This window comes from Lepisosteus oculatus, chromosome 11 (genome assembly GCF_040954835.1).
Source record: "Lepisosteus oculatus isolate fLepOcu1 chromosome 11, fLepOcu1.hap2, whole genome shotgun sequence".
NCBI classification, from domain to species: domain Eukaryota; kingdom Metazoa; phylum Chordata; class Actinopteri; order Semionotiformes; family Lepisosteidae; genus Lepisosteus; species Lepisosteus oculatus.
Genome location: NC_090706.1, coordinates 20396070 through 20411165, shown reverse-complemented (window position 1 = coordinate 20411165; position 15096 = coordinate 20396070). Strand labels below are relative to the sequence as shown.

General features: G+C 43.7%; 1 pseudogene; it reads right to left on the bottom strand.

Moving 5' to 3' along the window:
• Nucleotides 1-3753: 3753 nt before the first annotated feature.
• Nucleotides 3754-14895, bottom strand: LOC102686472 (zinc-binding protein A33-like; annotated as a pseudogene).
• Nucleotides 14896-15096: the final 201 nt, after the last annotated feature.

The following is a 15096-nucleotide window of genomic DNA, read 5'->3' as shown; positions in this document are numbered from 1 at the left end:
GCTAAACTCTCGCAGTATTAAATTACCCACTGAAGCTAAACAGGTGTGAGCCCGGTCAGTACTTGGATGGGAGACCTCCAGGGAAAGACTAAGGTTTCTGCTGATTAGATAGATACAGTAGATACTTTATTGATCCCGTGAGGGAAATTGCAGTGCAACAGCAGCTTAACACAGACAACACAGTCACAGTGTAACAAATTATACAATAATAATAATAGTACAATACATACAATACAATCAGTACAGTGAGGGGTGCACTAAAAGAGTTACTCACAGTCCGGACACACAAAGAACAAACTAGAACAGAACAGTACACAGAAAAATCGTATCACACATATGAATATAAATATAGATGTAAATATAGATATAAATGTATTGCACAGGTCCCTGGCATATATTGCACAAAAAACGGTTATAGACGGGAAAAGAAAAAGAAAGAGAACAGATGTAGCAGTAGATGTGTAGATGCTTACAGTCCAGAAACAGGTCACTGTCAATGTCGCCTCTGTCCAGACGCAAGGTGGATGCGTTGTACAGTCTTATGGCAGAAGGCAAGAATTACCTCCTGTAGCGCTCCCTGTCGCACCGTGGATGAATCAGTCTATTGCTGAATGTGCTCTTCATTTCTGCAAGTCTGTCATAGAGGGGATGGGAGATGTTGTCCATGATGGCCTCTAGTTTGGACACCATTCTCCTCTCAGCCACTACCTCCAAGGGGTCAAGGTCAGACCCAATGACAGAGCTTGCTCTAGTGATGAGCTTGTTCAGTCTTTTAGAATCCACTGCTTTAATCCCAGGGCCCCAGTGCTAGTGGGGCCAGCAGGGGGCAATCACCCTGCAGTCTATGTTGGTTCTAATGACTCAGTATAGTAACGGGGACACCGTACTGTAAAAAGGCGCTGTTCATCTGATGAGACGTTAAACCTAGGTCCTGACTCTCTGTGGTCATTTAAAAAATCATGGTGATTTTCAAAAAGAGTAAGTGTAATCAATTTCCCATTGGCCCTTACCTATCATGACCTTCTAATAATCCCCATCTATAAATTGGCTTCATTACTCTGTTCTTCTCCCCGCTGATAGCTGTTGTGTGGTGAGCGTTCTGGCGCACTATGGCTGCCGTTGCATCATCCAGGTGGATGCTGCACATTGGTGGTGGTGGAGGGGAGTCCCCATTACCTGTAAAGAGCTTTGAGTGGAGTGTCCAGAAAAGCGCTATGTAAGTGTAAGGAATGATTATAATAATTATTATTATTAATGTCAATGCGCCTTTCAGCTTCCTGCTGGACAGGAGGATCAAAAAGTCAGCTTTCTCTAGGGGGCACCAATCCCTTCCTGAGGTGTCATTGAGAAAACAGATTTGATAAGCCTTTGTTTAACCCTTTAATTCAATTGATAACAATATACAATGAAATATCCACATAGAATGACAACCTATTTTTACAGCATACTTAAAATAATGTATATATCTAAAATTATTTATATAATAAAATGTCACTGACACCTTCTGGAACCATCAATTATTTTGGTCCTTGAAAATTTCCAAAGTCCCAGTCCTATCAACTCCCTCAAAATAATAGCACAGAACAGGTGCCCCATTCCAGTCATTTAGTTACTAAAACCCAGAAAAATAATGTGCAGAAAAGTATAAAAAAGTATACTGTATATCATAATTAGACATTTATCTGTCAGAAAATACTGTATGTGTATACAGTATATGTATATCACATGTTATTGTGGGAGTTTTGTGAAATTAATGGGACAATTTATTAATTGTAGCAGTAATCACAAAGTGATTTGTTATGGCTATAAGAAAATCAATGGATCAGCGACGCACACAAATGGATTCGATACACGACATACATTTATTAATACATAAATTGTGCATATAAAATATATAACAATCTCCCTGGATACAGATGGCAGCTCATACTGTGAGGGTTATCAAAATGTTAGGTATATAATTATGAAGAGATGCAAAACACAAAGAGATCCAAACAAAGAATATGCTTCTGTGTACCGTTTGGCTATACTATTGTTAATCAGTCTCATTAATATAAATTCTACAGTAGCTACTCAAAAGTAAATTCTCGAGATGCAGTGTAAAGCATTAGGTTTACTTATCCAGATATGGATTCGTATTTCCCGGCACAGACACCAAAGACCAGCTAGCGGCTGCATCCAATCGCTGTTGCATTCAACAGGCACTGTTCTCTGGCTCCCGGTCAACTAGTCGGGATGCAGCTCAGAGTCAGATGAATTAGGAGGAGTGATTTCTACTGTGGCAACGCGCCCGACAGTGTCTCTCTCAGGGACCTACTAGTAGTAGTAGTAGTAGTAGCTGACTAGTAGAAAGTACAGTATGCATAGAGGGTGACTGCGCATCCGAGCAAGTCACTCTTTAGGGGAAAGAAACTTGGTTTGCTTCCGGTGTAGAGCTGCTGCTGAATAAAAACTTATTCAGATTGTCGACAAGAGTCCAAACGTATACTTTGGTGATCAAGTGAAGTGTCCACATTGGCGTTGGCTAGCAATTTATGTATGGAATGGGCTGACAGTTTGCTGAAACAAAGTGGCTGTCTCAGGGTGTGAGAATTGGCCGGGGAAGCAAAGTTTCTGAGCTGTGCAGTGTCTTTTAAACCAGAATCAAGACAGGTGATGATTGGTCGAAAGTTTAGTGGGCATTTCAGACCCATGTGGGGTTACCATTTCCTGCAGGTTCCCGATTGGTTAGTCAAGGGGAGAAATGAGTAACAATGACCTTTGACATCTAGGACCCCAATCCAGATGGTCCCAAGAATCTCACAGACAGATAGCCGCCAGGAATGGCCATTGATCATGATAGCCAGGCATGGCTGGGCGCATCCCCATTTGGGAGCTGCTCCTTATCTGAGAGAAAACACTTTAAATCAGAACTGCATGAATAGCTTCTCCGTGGCTGCACCACAGAGATGAAGAAGAGAGTTGGAGCCTCATTTAGGAAAGCACAGCAACACTTAATTTACTTATTTACAATTATATACAAAGTAACATGTTAATGATATTGGCTGTTAACTTAAGTATAATGAGTTATGATATTTTAAGTTGATGACTTTTAGATTTTTGTAATTGCAATACAGTACCATACATCAAAAATGAATTATTCTGTAGTTTATAATATATACTGTAATTACGTTGCCATGTACTGTACAGTACCTTGGCAGTTAATAGACTTTTAGCAGTACCACACCAAATGGGGGAGTTTTCCTCTTGTATTATATTTAATCACAATATATTACCTATTAGGGATAACCGACATGTAACTTTTTATTTTCATAAACTGCTCAGTTCAATACATGGTTTGAGCTTAACTTCCATAGAATACACCCTGGCCAGGCCATCACACCAGGGTGCACACCTACACAAACAGGGGACAATTTACCAATGTCCATTAATCATGACAGAAATCTTTTGGAGACACCTTCTCAGTAAATGTGTACGTGAAGGTGTAAAAAACAAGTCACTATTTATTTCAGGGTAATAGACTGTGGGAGACACGCAGGGTCTGGAGTTCACAAGAAGAGCAGCATTTAACTTTATATTTAGTTTTTGAACAAAATTATGCCAATATGCTAGGAAATCAGGCAAAAAAAGCCAAGCAATATCCAATTTCCCCTTTTCTGCTTTGATAGGCAAAACAAACTCTACATTCTCTCCCATTGTAGCTATAATGAATAATCTGCATGTAAATATAAAACTACATTTACCATTAGAAATCAAACAGAAGGTGCCCCAGACTGAATCTGAATGCATGACCGAACAGCTGTGAGGCAACAGTGCTATTTCTTCTTGTGTATAATTTATCAATGTTAATTAATTTAGAAAATCCAATAACTTGGTATTTCCAGCAGAGACAGCAGTACAACATATGTTATAGTAGCTTATAATCAATGGAATTCTACAAATAAATTGTAAACATAAGACTGCTTTACCATATGAAAACAAGGGTTCAAACAGTTTTCACTTGTTTTCATTCTTTTATGTGTATAGTTACAGGTATGTGCATAAGAAAAACGTCTACAGCTGTAGTAACCATCACATGTAATAAACATCAGCGCTGCCCTGATCTTCACCCTCAACACACTGTGTTATTATCAAATGTTACAGACACCTTCACTGGGTAGATTTGCAGAGGAGGAGAAATAGTGCCCGGACAGAAGAGTGGAAACACCTTCTAGGTAAAAGTGTAGACTGAAATCCCATTACTGAGGCCAAAGAATGATAACTCCCCTGTGCCATAGTCCAGCTGCACTCTGATCTTCAGGTGTTTCCTCTTCAATGTCAGTCATTTCTCTGATGAACTCAGTGCACTGTAAACACTTCTCCACAGTCTTAGAGACCCAATTCCTCCTTCTGGAGCCCCAGTGATTGATTCTTTCCTGTTGATGGACTCATTGACTGCACCCAAGATCCAGTGCTGTCTCCCACCTCCACATTCCAGCAGTGTCTCCCTGAGGTGAATCCCTCAGATCCCAGCACACAGAAACAATAGTCAAACCTCTCTGCGCTGTCAGGAAGCTGCTGTCTTTCATCACTGTGTCTCACACTCATCAGGTCTTCAGATAGTACGAGGTCAGGGGCTGCTGTGTTGGGGACCAGAATCACAAAAGGTCATTGAAAAAGAAAAAAAATCTTAAAAAAGACTCACTTGATCAATGATATTTAATTATTGTTATTATTTCAAGCAATTAAAGTAGTTGAAGTACAGTAACATAAAGCTCTTGAAAATTCATATTGTAAATGTAATATTTTTACAAGTGCTCTTAATAATAAATGCATAAGTAATAAAAATAGTGCCATGTTAAAAGTAAGGAACAAAATAAATACTAATAAAGTTTTAGAACACTTAGAATCACCAGGACAAACTGGCCTTGTAGTGACACCTGTAGACCAAACTAGAGATCAGTCACTTTACTCCAGAGTCAGTCAAACTTACAGCTTTTATCTGATTGGTGCCACAATTCTATATGTTCCCCCCTGTACTGTGAAAACCTGTAAATCCCTAACCCTACCTGTCACGACCACCAGTCAGCGGAGATCATCTCACAAAAAAGCTAACCAGTACCAGCAGTGGGTTAATAATAATAACAAGCGCCGCCGCACGTTTAAATCCATCAGCATGCGCTCTACTGTGCAGCAAGCAGATTTAAACCATCCTAACCTGCTTCCCGCTGGTCGGTATTGAGTTAACTCCCTGAGAGCTCTACCTGGCGATTCCTAAACCTTGTTTCACTCTGGATTTTGGACTACTCCTTTTGCCTTTTGACTTCGTACCTCGCCTCTCGATTCAGATTGTTTGCCACCTGTGTCTGTCCTGGATTTCAACCTACCTTCCTCTCATTGACCACGATCTCGTCTCTCAATTCGGATTGTCTGTTGCCGTGACTACCGGCTACTCCTGCTGCAGCACCGGATCCATACCTCCTCATTAGTGTATCCTTACACTACCGTCACAATCCCTGTCCCCCAGTACTCACTGTACTGATCAATCCCTAGCATCTTCTCCCAGACTCTGTACTTCAGAGAGCCCAGGTGCTTGGCAACATCTATCAGTGCTCCTAAAACCCCCTCTGGATCCTGCAGTGTGCACTAGGCTCTGCAATAATATCCAGGAGTCAGTGCTGCTGTGGTTTTGAACATAGAACAGTAGAAAAGAGGAAGACAGGAGGACAGGCTGGTTAGGACACACTGGACACACTCCATCAGGACACACTGATTCCATGAGGTAGAGTAACTCCCTCTCAAGTCCTGCGTAGTGCAGACAACAGACAGACAGCCGAGAAGCCGATAAACCTTGCAGCTCAGACAGCGCTGTTCCACTAGCACACCTCACCACACAGACTGACTCAATTGCCAGCTTCACAGCTGCACACCTACAAACACCTACCTGCTCTTTTTCAGTTTTAGCCAGGTCACTGATGAGGCACTGTATAAATCGAATGGACACATTAACACACAAAGATTAACACAGAGCTCTCTTTCAGCCAGAGGTACTGCCTCACCCACCACATGCCTAGTGAACTACTTTTCAGGGAAGTAAGCAGTCTGTTTTTGTAATGATGCCCATTGCTGTAACTTAACCAATTATTAATCCCCTACAGCTGTGGTCTCTTAAAGATGCATGCTTGTCAGGGAGAAGCCCTGCCCCTTGGTGTTTCTGCCTCTGGCTGCATTACACCATACATAAAAAAGGCTGAAAATTTCGATAAAAAGGTTTAGAAAATTGACCATTAATGCATTAGGAAGGTCTCATTTCAAAGACCACATTCTTTCACTGCATTATAGAAAAGAAAAGAGCTGGTGCTCAAAGGGTATCTCGATGCAAGGCAGCGTACACCCACAGTGGGATGCCAGTCCATTTCAGGGCAGCAACCAGATGCAATCTGGAGTAATAACCTGCACTAAATAAATGAGGAAACTGAAACATTTTATATTGAAAAGAAAAGACTATGAGGGTACCTCATAGGAGTATTCAAAATCCTCAAAGGAAAGGCATTTACAACTGAGAAAAGAGACATTCCTTCATCCAAAGTGTTATAGCCCAGATGGCTCAGAACATTTGACTGAATTTTCTGGATTTAAAATAGGAGTTTCAATCTCATGTAATCATTCAAACAATGTGATTATTCATTAAAGTAGTTCTGTTTTCAGATGACTGTTGTCACAAAGACTCATTTCTACCTGCAGGAATGAAATGTCTTCAGCTCCCATCTCCTGTTCTATGGCTATGATTGTCTCTGAAAGAGATGTCATCTCTCTTGTAAGGCTCACAATCTTCACCTTCATCATCTGACTCTTCTGCTCCTCTTCGTCCCTCAGTGCAGATATCCTTGCTGCCTCTTCATCTTGTAGAAACTGGTGAAGTTTCTCAAACTCCTCCTTTATCTGTCTCTCAGTATGCTGGGTCTGAGACTGGAATGGAAAATTGTGATTATTGTGAAAATCCTAAAATAAGAATCTGTTTATTTGTGTGGTATTCTCCAGGAGAACAGTATTAGTATAATTTGCCCTTTAGCATTAATGCACATAATATGACAGTTTCCTTATAAATTACATTTTAATAAGTGTTTTATTCTCGCAGCTCTCGCAGGAACAACATTAAACACACTTGCCAATACAATTTATTTTAAGGGAGCTCCATTAAGATGCACCACCTACAAACAATGAAACCCAACACATTTGTTTGTGCAACATTTGTGTTGGCCTGTAAAAAGAAGGCGCTACAGTATGTCTTGGGAATGAAAGCAGCTCAAACTTTTCTTTCAGTAACACAAACAGGCACAAATGTTAAATAAACAGATGCCCTAGGTTTCATTCTTTTGAATAAATGAATTATTTTTTAATGCTGAATGATCAAAAGCTGTTTTGTATTTTACTTCTACTATAGCTGTTATAATAGGACAATTGGAATATTTGAATTTGCAGTTCTGAAATATATTCAAAGCAAGATCACCTTCATGTGCTCTAAAGTTTGATTACATGTCTGTTTGACTTGATAAAAGGCTTCAAGCATCTTTTTTTATGGACTCCAGTGCAGTGTTGAGCTCTCCCTGGAACAACACAGAAAATACATTTCCTTTTGACTAAATAATCTACATTAGTGTCATGGTATCCATTCCTCCTCTAGAGGGCGCTCCTAAATTTTTTGTTGTGTTCCCAGCTTTATATGTCCCAGCTGTTTCCTATCCCTGTTTCCCTATTTAAGCCCAGCGTCTCCGTAGTTCTGGACTCAGCTTTGGAAGATGGATGCCCAGAAGCCCACCTACCCCTGGTACAGTGGTGGCCCGAGGGCATAGGCTTCACCACAGCGTCCTGACCTCTGAATCCAGGTCTTGGAGCGCCTTGCCTCGTTTTGATTTTAATCTTCCATGTTCCACATTCCCGTTCCCTGTGTTAACTGACTTTGTCTTGGATGAACCACCCAGCTTTTGGATTACGGACCCCGCCCCAATTTTCCCTTCTGGACTTCCTTGGACTCGTTAGCCTACTCCATGCCCCCCAAGAACTGGATCACTCAAGTCACCATCTCCTGTCTGTTATCCCGACCATACCTTGCTGTGTCTTTCTTGATGTCCTTCTCCAGACTCTTCTAGATTATACCGTCACGCATTGGGTCTTAAACTAGGCATTTCATGGGAGTCAGAAAATGCTCCCATGACAATTGGGGCTTCTCAAAATGTCGCCCCTCCAATTCAGTACTGCAATTAAACCATCACCTCATTTGTTACTGTATATTAGTCCTGATAATCAGACCACTTAGGGGGATGTTGTCCTGAAGATTCATGTGATTCCAGTGTGGGAAGCCCTGCTGTACTGTTTCATATCAGCACTCAATTAATTCATTCCAGTTTCATCAAGCTCTCCATTGCTTGATGAAGCCCAAAGTCAAATTAGCTGAACCAGTTTCTGAAATACTTTTAGTAGGTAAAAATTGGTTGAGATTATTTTGAAAGGAATTTGTGAAAACTACAGTACAGTATGAGTATCTCAGAATAAAAAGCTGATAAAAAATTGCCTCCTCAAGCCCTGAATTAAAAACAAAGCAATCCACTGACTTCATTAAGAAATCTCTAAAATTAATTAATACTTAAATGGGACTTTGCCAAGGTAAATTTACTCTTTTCCCTACATTATACATTTAGTTACCTTCCTAGCACTGGTATCTTTACATTTTAATGATAATACCAATTGTACATCCCTGATTTCCCCTGTGCTTTTAGAATATACTCCATTTTACCCATACCGGAAATAAGTGGCTTTCTCAATGGATTAAATTTAAGTTACTAAGTTTACTGATGTTGATTTATTACCTGGTACAAACTTGGTTGGTATTAACTTCATGCCAGCTTTTATGTACTGTATCTGAACACCCTGCAGTAATGTGGTCTATCTTATTTACTATTTTAATAGTTCAGGTGGGTAGTTGCGTCAGCATGCATAGGCTGCAAAGGAACAAGTAATACAGTAGGTTTATTCCATGCTGAAAAGAGAAGAAACCACAACATTTTGGCCGTGGAGCCAAAACTCCATGGCTGAAACGTTGTGCGCTGTCATCAATTACCAAAAATAAAATCATGATGTAGAATGCTCTCATAAAATACTGTATAAACCAAAATGTGTTTACACATGTAATGATGTTTACATGTTATGTAAAATTGTATGTGGAATGTAATGATTCTTATATTTACATACACAAACGTTTCTCACCTTACATTCCAGTATAACTTCCTCTATTAAGCAGAGCTCATGTGCTTTATGTTTTCTTGAAGTCTGACTAACAACACAGATAAGCTCCTCATCACCCAAACAGAAGACTTGAAGTTTCTCATTGTGCAGACTGCAGAGCACTTCAGATCTTGCAGCATGTCTCTGACTCCTCTCCTGTAAGAAGGCCTCACATTGATTCTTTAGAGCCAGGTTAAGGGGAGGCAGATCTCTTGGAGATCTTCTCCTGCAGATTGGACATTCCTGAGATCCCTCTGTTCCCAGTGCTGCTCCAGACAGATTTTACAGAAACTGTGGCTACATGTCAGGAGAACAGGAGAGCCCTTGAAGATTTCACAGCACACAGGATAGGAGAGCTCTTCTTCCAGGACAGATGATCTTATTGCCATATTCTTGCAGAATCACTGCCCATTTTGTCCTCAATAATAACATGTGATCACTCTGAGATTTGTTTGCACTTTGACTTTCACTCATATGGTATTCAGTACAGAAGAAATGTGATTAATACATGTAGATATTATTTTATATTATTTTAATATTATAACTATCTTCTTGATTCTGAGGTGCAAAAATGATTAAGTTGAGAGACAGGGTGTTCAGCTTTTATAAATATAACTTTTATAGAATGTGTCTCTTCTATCTATAATCGTTAGTGGTTTGTGCTGGAAGACAGATGTTTTCTCCAGCACACATAATCAGAATGTGTAAACATTCTGTTTTTAATGTGCTGCTAAATGGAGGAATACTACTGTACATCATTTTTGTATTCAGGAAGAAAAATGTTTTAAGGTGAAAACAAACTATTTTTTATTTAAATCTCATAAAAACAAATGCAGGAAAGTTGCACAATAGAGAATCCTAGCACAAATCACAGTTTTTGTACCCACAGCCTTTCATTAGGAAAACTGAAATCCATATCATATGAACATTAAAATTACATACTTTACATTCTGCAAATTAAAAAAATAAAACCTCTGTCAAATAATATATATCTCTAATGAATTATCTTGTTTTGCCATTAAATCTAAAATCTAGCACAGTACAGGAATACTTTGTTATTTTGACTCTAAATTACCCACTGATTTGGAAATTACGAATCTATTACTATTATATATTAATAAAAATGAGAAACAGAACTAAAAGCTTAAAAAGAAGAGTCTAAATGAAAACTACATAAAAATAAGAGTTTAGTGTTGTTTTAATAGAGATTTTCCTTACCTAAATTATTGCACTTTTTCAACACATATTAACTACAGTAAGTAAACCTAAGATTTACAGCATGATACTGTTATCAGCAAAAACAGTTTGCAGCTTGTAGTTTACATTGTATTACACATTGTATTTCACTATTCAAGGCCTTACTCAGAAAATCCAGAATAATGAATATGGCCTGAGTATTTACCTACTGTAGCTGTAAGTGGCCTAAGACACAGGTAACCAACTCATACTGTGTGATCAAGGAGGTTTCCTGATTATTTGCTCTGTTTAATTAACTTCATACTGTAGTAAACTGTTACAAACTACAGCAGTCTTAGAACATACTGTAGCATAAACATATACAGTACTGTATAAGAAGAAGACAAAACACTTTATAAAACACTTTTCCAAATCCAAGGATTCTGATCTATGTGTTATTATTTAATGTTTTCAGTGGTACCAATTGTGCAGTTGCGTTATTGTGTTATTAATGTTTTTCTTGGTGGCACAGAGACACAGTAGAAAATATTACTACGTGTAAGCATTGTTGCCTTACAGCACTGTGGCCCTTGGTTCAATTCCTGATTCCTCAATTCAATTCTGGTATTCTTTCTGTGTGGAGTTTGTATGTTCTCCCAGAGACTGAACAGTTTCCCTCTGTGTGCTCTAGTTTCTTCCCATAGAATAAAGACAAACTGGCTGGTGAATTAACTTCTGGGAAAAATGACCCTCATATTAATGTGTGTGTAGCTATGTCTGTGTCTGTCTGCCCTGAGATAGACTGGCTTCTCATCCAGGGTGTATGTTACCAAGATAAACTTCGGCTCTGCCATGACCCTAAATTGGATAAGGAGGTAAGAAAATAGATAAATATTTGTTTTACAGTCCAAGTTTGACTTTCATTTATTACTTTTTTCACCAGAACTGTGCAACTGTGTATTACGAAATAGTAGTGAGGACCCTATGCAGAACACCAGAATGATCTCCAGGGATGTAGTCGATATAACAATCCGAGGTCCGAAAGCCTTGTGTAGGTACACAAGCCGGTGCAAAACTACAAAACCAGAAGTGGTGCTGTAAGCCATGAGGAAGCCGAGAGTAGAAACCAGAACGATAACCTAAGTACCAAAACAAAAACCAGGAGACATAGTCAGAAAATAAACCACGGTCAGGAAGCCAAAAACCAAGTAGCAAGTTGTAGCAAAAAATGGAAGTAGCTCGAACCAGGAAAAACCTTAATACTGAGCACAGGGGGGAGTGTGAAGCAGCACTGAATAGGCTGGGGTAAATTGGCTGATTGGGAACCATGCTTGAATGCACGTTGGAATGACGAGTCTTTCGGAGGCATGGCGTAACATGGTATAGCAGAGTTTAGTGTTTTGGATTAAGATATGGGACTTGGAAATTGGATCACAGCGAACAAACTTTTTTTTTCTTTTGTCCCAATATGACTATGTCCAAAAGCACACCGGCAGGTTAAGTGGCTTTTGGAAAAATTGGCCCTGTTGTGAGTGTATGTATTTATGTGCCCTTCAATCAACTTATATTCCAGTGTATCTTGTCTTATTCCTTGGTGGTATAGACTCCAGCCTAAAAAAGCCAATGAGATGCTTTAAAGCCAGGCTGAGTGGAGACTATTCACTGAGAGTCTTCTCCTACAAGCTGGACAGCCCTGAGGGTCCATCTGCTCCCAATATTCTGCAGACAGAATTTACAGATGTTGTGGCTACATATCAGGAGAACAGGATTCTTGAAGTTGTCACAGCACACAGAACAGGAGAGCTCCTCTTCCAGGACTGAAGATCTTGCTGCAATTTTGTCACAGAGTTACAGAGTTCATAGTTTATAATGATTTATGGTTAACAGCTGGGATATAGTGTTTTAATACTTACAGTATGTTGTAACGCTTACGGCTGAGAGGCACTGTGTAAGAGCCGGCGTACCAGAGCAGGTGACGTCACCGCCCTTCCCTGTGATAGCAGGACTACAGCTACTGGGCTGTACAGAGATCTCTCTTTGGCTCACTGGGCTGGGTCCCTGCAGAGAGACGTGGGAGTCCTGGGTTCGAGCCCCTGACGGTGGGGGGCTGACCTAATGTGGCAAGGGTGCCTGCCTGAGCCCCCTTTGTGTTACATTGGTGTTAGAAGTGGGGTGGGATAGCCCTTCGCAGGGGACAGCGATTTAAGTGGGGGAGAGTGTAACGCTTACGGCCAACAGGCACTCTGTAAGAGCCAGCGTACCAGAGCAGGTGACGTCACCGCCCTTCCCTGTGATAGCAGGACTACAGCTACTGGGCTGTACAGAGATCTCTCTTTGGCTCATGGGGCTGGGTCCCTGCAGAGAGACGCGGGAGTCCCGGGTTCGAGCCCCCGATGGTGGGGGGCCGACCTAATGCGGCAAGGGCGCCCGCCTGAGCCCCCGTTGCGTGGTGGTGAGGAGGAAGTGCCCCTAGGCGCTTGTAGTACCGCTGGGCATGCTGGGAGTGGTAGCCGGGGAGAGTCTGAGGGTCAGCACGATGACCAGCGGCTGACCCTACCTGTGTAAATAATGTCCTAGTAGCTCTAGTGCCCTGTGTAGTCCTGTAAAAGTATAGTGTGTTGTTAGGTAATTACCACCCTAAAGATGTGTACGTGTTCCGTCAGTCTCCTCATGTGTGTGTATATCCTGTGTTTGATTTTGTGTGGTTGTTAACAAATAAAGCTAGTGCTTGGTTGGTTAATCGTGTCTCCACTGTTCTTTAGTTCTGAAAAGAACCTGCAAACGCTACATTGGTGTCAGAAGCGGGCAGAATGAACAACTCGTGGCAGACACTACCCGATTCTGTTAAGCGCCGGCTGATGCTGAAAGAAGCAGAACCCATCGGCAGCCCACATAGGGAGCCTGAGCAACTCCTGGGTGTGACAGGTGGCCACAGCCCTTACCAGGGCTACCCAGTAGTGGTCCCACCAGTAGAATTGGGGCGGCTGCCCCGGAGAGAGGATGCCCTCCCTGCCGGAGCCGATCAGCGATTCCCACACCCATCGGCGCGGGTGCGACCAGGTCGCTACGATGGTGAAGCGCCTTGGGAAAACTATGAGGCGCAGTTCCAGCTCGCGGCCCGGATGAATGGCTGGAGCCGGGCGGAGATGTCCGGCCACCTGGCGGCGGCGCTGGAAGGAGCGGCCTGCCAGGTGCTCCTGGACATCCCGGAGGAGGACAGAGGCGACTACACGGCGCTGGCAGCAGCCCTCCAGCTGCGCTTCGGTGTAGAGGAGGCGCCGGACTTGATGCGGGAGAGGCTGGCCCTCCGGCGGCGCCGACCAGGAGAGCGACTGGGCCCGGTCACCGCGGATGTCATGTTCCTCGCCCGCCGAGGATACCCAACTTTCCCCCGGGAGGCGCAGCGGGAGATGGCTCTCCAGGCCTTTCTCAAGGCCCTCTCACCTGAGGAGCTGCGGCGCCATGTGCAGCTGGCCGCGCCAACATCACTGGAGCAGGCCTTGGCCCTTGCTACACGGGCTGAGGCGGTGTTCGGGGTGACTGGAAGCGCCAGCAGACGCAGTGCGCCCTGCTGGCTGAACGAGGCGGCGACGGAGGAATCCAGCGAGGGGGAAGAGGAACCAGCCCGTGCAGCGACCCCCGCAGAACAGAGAGGACACCGAGCCCGATCGGCTTCGGGAAACGGGAACGGGGCGGCTCAGCGCGGGGAAGGCCACCCTTGAACACCTCAACCCCCACTCCGGAGAGCGCTGTAAAAACCTGCGCCCCTCACGCCACCGTGGGGCAAGTCGGCTGTAGCCGGGGCCTGTACCTCCACTGCCGAATCGAGGACCAACCCTGCCTGGCCCTACTCGACACCGGTTCATCGGTAACCCTACTCCAGCCGGGCTTCCTCCCCGACACCGAGGGCACCAACCCCCCAGGATGGGAGGCCTCCAGCCTGCGGCTGAGGACCGTGACGGGACAGCTCGCTGCAGTCCGGGGGAAACAGGTGGTTGCCTTCCGTCTGGGTGCAGCGACGGTGTGCCACCCCTGCTACCTTGCACCCATCCAGGAGGACTGCATTCTGGGGCTGGACCTACTGCAGCGAGTGGGGGCCAGTTTGGACTTGGACCGGCAGGAGTTGGTGTGGCAGGGGGAGCGACTTCACCTGGTGGAGGGCAGGCCGGAGCCGGGGGAAAAAGAGGCAGCGTCGGCGGTGGCGGCGGTAGTCGCCGGGGCAGACAAGGCAGCGGCGGGGGCCGAGCGTTGCGTGGAAGCGAGGCGTGCCGTTGAGGACCTCTTCCAGCGGAGCTGCGAGGGCCTCGATCAGGACCAGCGGCAGCGGCTCCAGGAGTTACTCGCCCAGAACGAAGACCTCTTTGCGGTGAGAGGTGAGGACTGCACCCGCACTGCCCTGGTCCAACACGAAATCAACACCGGCGACGCTCGGCCCATCCGCATCCCACCGGGACGCATGGTTCATGCCAAGCGGACTGCCGCCGAGGAAAAGATCCCGGAGATGGCCGCAGCAGGGGTGATTGAGCCCTCCGCGAGCCCGTGGTCGGCGCCAGCTGTACTGGTAAAAAAAAAAGACGGCTCGTGGAGGTTCTGCGTCAACTACCGCAAGCTGAACGAGGTCACCCGGAAAGATTCCTACCCCCTGCCAAGGATAGATGA